The sequence below is a fragment of the Belonocnema kinseyi genome, chromosome 10 (genome assembly GCF_010883055.1).
Source record: "Belonocnema kinseyi isolate 2016_QV_RU_SX_M_011 chromosome 10, B_treatae_v1, whole genome shotgun sequence".
NCBI lineage: Eukaryota > Metazoa > Arthropoda > Insecta > Hymenoptera > Cynipidae > Belonocnema > Belonocnema kinseyi.
The window spans coordinates 88623386-88630791 of NC_046666.1; positions in this window are offsets into that span (position 1 = coordinate 88623386).

The following is a 7406-nucleotide window of genomic DNA, read 5'->3' on the forward strand; positions in this document are numbered from 1 at the left end:
TTTAATCTCAAGCATTTTTAGTATCCAAAACACTATTTGAATATTTTTTTCGGAATGAAGTTGGTAAAAAAGAGTTAAAAGGAGGAAAATTAGAGTTCTGCGCTATCGCGCCAAGCCGACACCCATTTTTTTCTTCCTTCGCCGCCGAGACTACAATTGGCTGCACAAAAACGCTCGACATGCGCAAAATAAGTGTAACCGTGGCAACGGGTAGTTATCCATTTGCACTAAAGCTCAATTGTACCAAAGCGCATTTTAATTAAAAAAGTTAAACGCTGAATATTTTTGGCCTGTAGAAAAAGACCAGATAGATGAGATGTTCATATTAATTATTTTAAATGGTGGTAGTGATTTTGTGTATTTTTAAAATGACACAAGGGGTTACATAACCTAAAAATGCACATGTGACATGACAGAAATATCTGCGTTCTAGTACCACTGTTGTTGCTTAAATTTAAATCTTGTGGCAGGCAGGGAATATAGAAAAGCCAAAAGCGAACTTGTCCTCATCAGACAGGCTGTTATTTGCATGTAATTAAATATTAAATTGCAAAGGGTACATAAAAATAAAAGTTTAAATAATTTAGTGAGTTAATATTAACAATATTTGAAAATTTGGTCAAAATTTGAACATTTTATCAGAATTAAAAGTATGTGAAATATTGCGAACTTTTACAGTTTAACTCTTATTCTGAAAATGTAATTATTATGCATGTTTTCTTATTGGAAAGATTGAAAATTATTGACTTAAAACTTAGAGCAGACAAAACCCTTTCATCAACTATTCTTTTATTACAATTTTCATGAGCCGAAATCATTATAACATAAAATATTCGTCGGCAATATAACTTGGTTATATTACTTCATTGCTAATTACTCCATTAATTTGTTATCAGGAAGTGTCTACGTTTATCGAAATTTCGGTACAAATAGTCTATTTTCCAGCTCTTCCTATTCGTACCGAAAAAATGTGGCTATTAGTACCGAAAATTCAGTACACTTAGCCGCGGAGTTTTATTATTATTACTTTCTAAATTCAAAACTATGTTGAGTCCGCAATTATTTATTAATTAGTAGGAATTTAATTTTTTACGCTTTCAAGCCTGAAATTAATAATTTTTACATTTTCCAAACAGATAACATATAATTATCAACGCTTTTTTTTGAATAAGTCAACTTTGCAGGTTCACATTATTTTAGATTGTTTCAATTTTGAGCTGTGTTTTATTTTTACTGGAACAATTGCTTAATTTTTCTTTTTAAACATACTTTGTTCAAAATTCGACTTATTTAATATAAAAGTAATCTAGTTGGGTGAAAAATCATCTTGTTAATTAAAAATTAATTTCTTTTGGTTGAAAAATCCTGTTTGTAGAAAATTATTTTTTTGGGCTTTGACAATAAACAATTCTGTTTGGAAAAACTTCTTGTTGAAACTTAATATTATCGGTTTTAAAATTGAACTCTTTTGTAGTAAGGAACATTCAACATTTTTCATTCAATTTTTTACTTTATTAACGTGTTTTATTATTGTCAGGGAAAATTAACAGTTAGTCAAGGACTAGTCAGGTATTTTCGAAATTGGGATTTTGTAGGAACCCTACCTTTGGAGTCCCTTCTACAGGTTGTTTATTTGTGAAATTTGTATTTCAGGCATCATAAGCAAGAAGTTGCTGACGAGGAAGCTGTTTGATGTAATTTTAATCGTGTAATGAGACAACTAGAATGTCCCATCCATTCTATAACTGAAAAAGAAGTCAAGGTACTCTGCAGACACGCTTTTGATCTTCACGCTGATACAAAAATAGAAGAAAACCCACGCTTGGATATTTATTTACATGTTCATGAAACATTTTCAGCTGGAAAAATAGAAGATTCAAACATTGTATTGGTCTATTACGTTCTCCTTAGAGGAATCGAGAAGTTTCAGTTTGATTACAATTACTATTCACAATTACTATCCAAGCATGACCATGTCGAAACACATATTATTAAGCTGAAGATAATTTCTAGATTTGACCAAAAGATTTGAAATTGTAATATCGAATAAGTAAAATCATATCGAAATATTCGAAATCTTTTCTAAACGATTTGAATCTTTTGAAATATTTTTTGGAATATTTTAAGTCATTCAAATCTTTGTGAAATCATTCGAATTTATTTTTAATTTTTTCAAATATTTTGGGATGTTTCAAATCTTTGTGAAACTATTGTAAAATATTCTAAATCTTTAGTCGATGTCAGGTGAGTACGAATTCCTGACACGCGCGTCACTAACGATGAGACAACCGGAGATTTTGCACTCAAAAGTTACTTGCGAAGGAAATTAATATGTAGAGAGAAAAGAGCTTAAAAAAGCACGTACCTATTCTTTGATTGTACTGCGACTTAGATGAAAACGGCGGCGTCCTCCCGAATAATAGCGAAGGGATCCGAGTCATACACTGAGAAACTTGGTATTGGAAAAATTACTACATTAGGTTACAATCGAGGGACCAAAGCGATAATTCGTATATTCTAATACAGTAGTCGTAAGCTATGCTATTTTCATATGAAATTTTCCTTGTGATGAAACGAAGTCTTAGCATTTTTTATAGTAAAATCCTGGGTAGGATACATTAGTAGAGACGTAATTAAATTATATAAAAAGAGTAGAAGTAATAAGTACCTAAAATAACATAAAAGACTACATTTTTAAGAGGAATTGCTACTGTCTGTAGGAATATGAATTATACTATGACACTTTCTATTTTTGGTATTATGGAGTAAGCCCAATTCGGAAGATCGCTCTCGAATATTACTAAGTGACTGAGTAAGCGAGCCTAGCGTTGGGCCGAGTGCAGCCGAGCGTAAAGCGAACAAACTCTACAGAAATTCATTAAATTTATCTATCAATCACTCAATTTGGCTTATTGAAAAGATCCTTCTTACGATAAATTATGATAATTCGAAAAGTTACAATTGAAAAACGAATCTTTCACAAAGAGCAAAAAATTATGTTTAAACCTAAATATTAGGATATTTGAGGACGTTAAGATATAGTGCTTAGAATTTGAAAAATGCCTTTACTGTGAACAATTAATGAATAATATAATTGAAATCACGTTGAGTGCTAGGATTTACTTCATAAGGACGATAAATTTCTGGATCTCATTATCTAGTTAAGCAGAATGGAATATCGCCATGCTGCCTCGTTGGAGACCCGTGTTCGATTCCCACCAGCTTTATTTCAATTACATTTTCCTGTTTCAGCTTGTAATATAATATTCCTGCATGTATATAATAATGTATTAACTGTATATAATCATGTGTACCGTACAATTGAAATTTAAATAAATATAATAGTGCGAAAGAGTTCAAGATCCTAAGATAAATAAGTATACATCACGAAGGAATAATAAGGAGACCCAACTGCCAGTGGGAAGCCTTTCGAAACTGGCAATAGAAACATTACCGTACGTGGTAGACACATTAAAGGAAGATCTTAAATATTCTTCCGCGGGTGCGCAGTTGTCCTCTTTCTATAAGTGAAAAGGTGTGCGAGTGAGAAAGTTTGTCAAATTGACGCAAGTTAGAGAGGTAATGTTCTTTTGTTGATCATCATACGAAATATACACGAGATAAATATATAAACAGTATTTGGAAGTGTTAGAAAAAAACAGTATTCTTCATTCCAACGTACGATTTCAAAAATAATAATGTACTACAATTTCAAGATTTCATGATCAAACAATTTCATTATAGCTCTACATACTTACCACTTTTATAATGCACGCTTTCAACTTTACAAGTCTTAACGCTGAAGTCCTTCACTTAACCAGATCAATAGACACTTTAATCATTTAAATAATTATAACTTGCAATTGAAAAAAATGTTTCCACCTGCATCAAAACAAACGAACATTACCTCTCTAACTTACATAAATTTGACAAACTTTTCCACTCGCACACTTTTCCATTTATAGGAAGAGGACAACTGCACACCTGCGCACGAAAATTTAAGATCTTCCTATGTTGTGCCTACCACTTATGGTAATGTTTCTTTTGCCAAGTGGCGAAACGAAGTTAGATCTCTTTATTATTCCTTCGTGGTATGCATTTACGCCGTAGGCTTGTGTAAATGATACGTGTGTCGTAACCTTGAACGCGACGCGGCTCATGTTGGGTTGCTCTTTTTTTCGTCTGCTAATGTGACTGCACCAATTTTTACTAAGTTGCTTACTAAATCATTACGCCGGTCTCTCTCGACCTTACTATAGCCTTTGCAAATATTGCAATCTTTTGCAGAGAATTTTCTTCTACCGAATTTAGTAAGTTGCTATAATAAATTGCTTGCTGGTTTACTACAGAGGTTTGTAAATACTTGAAACCTTTTTTGAAATAAATGTATCATTTTTAAATTTTATTACAATGAATTTTGTAGTTCGGCATGTAGTTACTAGTTACTACTGGAAGTAGTAAACATTACAAAAGTTCCGCTATGTCCCTCTATTGCAAACTAAAAATAGTAAAATCTAGTCTGATTTTTAGCAAATGTTGCAGCAAAAGGTTTCTCCGTGTACCGAGTATGTTCATTATTTGACAAAGTATTTTCGTAATTTGCTCCTTAACTTCGTAACTTTACGTAAAATTCGTAAATTTACGATAATTTTATCGTAATCCCCAATTCAGTAACAAACATTTGGAAACCTCCGATACTTTTGCGTCTGAAATGTTTTCTAAATTCAAGAACATTTTTAACAGTGTACATATAATATACACAATTTCTAAACAATTACAACTCTTATTGACTTCGTTTCTTTTTTCATTAACATTTTCTTATACGTTTTTCAAAATACAATTACAAATATTTTCAATGATTTTACAAAATATAAAATATTTTAGAAATATTTCATGTGTTCATGTATTTAAAATATTTAAAAGACTTCAAACATTTCACAAACAATTAAATATATAAACAGCTTCTACATCAGCAACTGCTTGTTTATGATGCCTGAAATACAAATGAACAACAAAAAGTTTTTGCTAACAGAAATTTCGATTTTCAAAGCCCAAAAATATAATTTTGTACAAAAAGGTTTTTCCAAACCAAAGGAAATTAATTTTAAACTAAAAAAATGAAGTTTCAACCAGTTAAATTACATTTATATCAAATAAGCCGAATTTTTAACAAAGTGTGTTCAAAAAGAAAAATTTAGCAATTCTTTCAGTAAAAATAAAACACCGTTCAAATTTGAAAGAATCTAAAATGATTTGAACCTTTAAAGTGGACTTATTTAAATAAAGCGTTGATAATTATATGATTTCTATTTAGAAAATGGAATAAATATTTAATTCAGATTCATTGGTTCATACAACTATTTAGTTAGTAATGCCGACTAAGCAAATAGTCAGTCTAGGAACCCACCTGTAGTACTCGTGACAAATTTAAGTTAGGAATGTTTTAGTAGTCTAATTACTAATTATTAAGTTACTAATAAATTAGTCATATGTACCACTCATTGATTTGTCGAACAATATAAAGTAGGTGGCATAACTATTTTATTTTTTATTTTGGTTAGAACGACTGAAAGCGCGACAATGGTACCAATATACGCGCAGTAAATCGAGGGAAAACGATTAAATATGGCCGCTATAACACGCATATCGGTTGATGTCTGACACGCACGGTTGATGTCTGACACGCATCGTTAGATTACACCTCATTATTTTTCAGATTAGTTATTCAAGTGTCAGAAGTGTTGGAAAGTCTAAGCTTGTAAGACTACATTGAAGCATTCGAAGGTACCCGATAAACAGTAAGTAAAAGAGGAAAGATCATGGAACATTCCCAAGCGGCGGACATTTTACACGCTCAGGGACCGTTCCACTGGAATGTTCCAGAGGTTCCCATGGAACGTTCCAGGAACGCTTCGTGCTATTATGGTTATTTTTAAAAGAATAGTATTCCCATTTTTTTTACATTTTTTGGTGCTGAAATTTCCGAATGCTTTCTTTCAGATAATTTGATTCTTTAACAAGAATGGTAAAATCTTTAATAAGAATTATAAAATAATTTATTTCAACATTTTAAAAAATGCAACGGAGAAATCTGTGAAAATGTGTGAATTTAAATTATTTTAACTCTAGAGAGGCAGAGTTGAATTGGTGAGGATTAAAATTTCAGAATTTACATTCTGCATGAAGGAATTAAAATAACTTAAAACACATATCTTGTGAACTTATTAAAAGGAATGAAATAAAATCAAAATATGACCACTTCTGAGGAGTAAAAAATATCTCTGTGAGGTGCGTTACCGGTACAATTGGAAGGAATTAAAAATATTGAAAACACTTTCTCTTTGGGAGAATAGAAAACCGTGTGGCGGTCGCTATGGAAATAGAAGTGAATAAGTTTAGGAGGTATCTTATTCTTATTGTTGCATTTTAGACAGATGGAAAAATCGCGCATTCAAAATAATAGAATTATCTTCACTTTTGCGCTGAAATCTGAAAATATTAATTTTTCTCTATTCTACGCTTATTACCGGGTATATTCATGTAATTTAAGTTGCGTTATTCCAAATATCTAAATTTTAACAAAATTGATAAATCACGCGTAATTCTATAAAATAGTTTATTCGAATCATTGTGCATCTTATGTAAATATTGAAAAGTAAACGGCTAAAACATTACGTTGTAATAACGCAACGTAATGAAACGCAAGTTTTGGACAATTGCCTGAATTTTTCAAATGAGTTCTTGCCTTATTAATTTTTACAAATAATATGAATAACAATATTATAAATTGCATTTACATGGATTATCACGTGCTTTGGTGCGTTTCCAGGGTGGCCAATGTCTGGAAAAAAATATTATAAGGCGTCTTCCCTACCTGGAAAACCTGCCATTGTCAGGGAATTTGCATATGCGTGGAAAAAACCTGGAAATATCAAGGATTTTCCTTTTGATTCAGGGGATTTTTTTCGAAAGCGCGCTTTATTTAACTATTCTACGTGTTTTTGATAAACTGATCTTTTCAGTTGAAACTTTAATTCTATGGTTCAACAATAATGTATTTTCTTGAAAATCCGTTCTTTAATGGTATAAAATCAATCTTCTTATTTGAGCAATAAAATTTTTGCTTGAAAATTTAACAGGTGGTTTACAATTTTTCTCTGTTACTTGATTGAAAAAATATTTGGTAATTAAAAATTCAACTCATGTTGAAAAGTAGCTTTTTTTGTTTAATTTAAGGGAGTACCCTCGGCAACAGAATTATAATTGAGATTCGTTTGATATTTGGATGACAGTTGTATTAAAGTGCACTGCCCACTTGAAAAAGTGGACGTACAAAAAGACGTGCAATAGAGCATATAAAAGGGCGTACAAAAAGACATACCAAGGGACGTACTAAAGTACGTACC